The following is a 1,253-nucleotide window of genomic DNA, read 5'->3' on the forward strand; positions in this document are numbered from 1 at the left end:
TGTAGCTGCAGGCACTGGTGAACCCAAAATTGGCAGGTCAGACAGCAGGTCTCTGGCTCATAGGCTGCATAGGATGACAAATCCCAAGATCAGCAGGTAAGATGCTAGCTCAAGTCCCAAGAACCAGAGGTCAGATGAACAGAAGCTAGCTGCAGGATCCAGAGCAAGCAAAAGTCAACCAGCTTTGCCAGAAAGTCCACCTATATTGGATACAAGCTATACCCCCAAGGAAACTCCCTTTCAACTATTGGCTGCTCATAACAGATCTCATCATGGAGGTGATTACATTATATTCTCATTATGGAGGTGATTATGTGATTATATAGCTCCAAATTACATCATAACTGCCAAACCACTGAGAATCATGGCCCAGCCAAGTTGACACAGCTTTAACCATCATAAAGGAGAACCAGAGGGATGGCAGCATGAGAAAGACTGGACCCACTGTTGAAGATGGAGGAACAGGGCTACAAGTGCAGGGACATGGGCAGCCTCTAGATGCTAGAAAATGCATATAAGTTTTCCTCTAGAGCCTCCAGAAGCAATGCAGCCCTACCAATACTTGGATTTTAGCTCAGTGAGACCCATTTTGGACTTCTGACCCGCAGAACTCACGGGTCAGCCACTCAGCAGTGGCTCTAGCTAGGTTGGCCTTAGTGAGTGATAGTATGCTGTGGACTGAATTAAGATAATAAATTGAATTAAGATAATAAAGAATGTAAGATAATAAATCTGTATTGTTTAAGCCACTAAATTTTTGATAATTTGTTACAGCAGCAATAGAAAACTGGGCTGTGATCTTGGCTCTCTCTTCAGCTTCTTATTCTTTATATTGTCCTGGGAAATCTCATTCTCACCCATAACTTCAGCCACCACATATATGCTCCTGCCTCCCACCTCTACAACTGTCACCCATCTTAGCTACAAATTTGTACACAAAACATTATTTTATTTGGATACCCCGCAGCCACCTTAAACAGGTATCTCTTTCAAGGGTGCTGGCACATATATGTTCCTGCTACATTTTCTCCCCTGGAGGTTTATTGGCAGACATTTGAGCCACTTTAATACTTTCTGGCATCATGGCGGATACTGGTGCAACTGCCTAAAAAACCAAAAAGTTGGTTTGTGCCACATTTGAGTGTTAAGAGCCATTCATATGTGCGGTATGCTTCCCGGAGGAGTGGTTGTGTAAAACCTTTGTGTCTTTTGGCTTCTGTACAGTGAGGTAAGACTTGCAAGTATGTTTACTA

The sequence above is a fragment of the Trichechus manatus genome, unplaced genomic scaffold, assembly GCF_000243295.1.
Source record: "Trichechus manatus latirostris isolate Lorelei unplaced genomic scaffold, TriManLat1.0 scaffold00026, whole genome shotgun sequence".
NCBI lineage: Eukaryota > Metazoa > Chordata > Mammalia > Sirenia > Trichechidae > Trichechus > Trichechus manatus.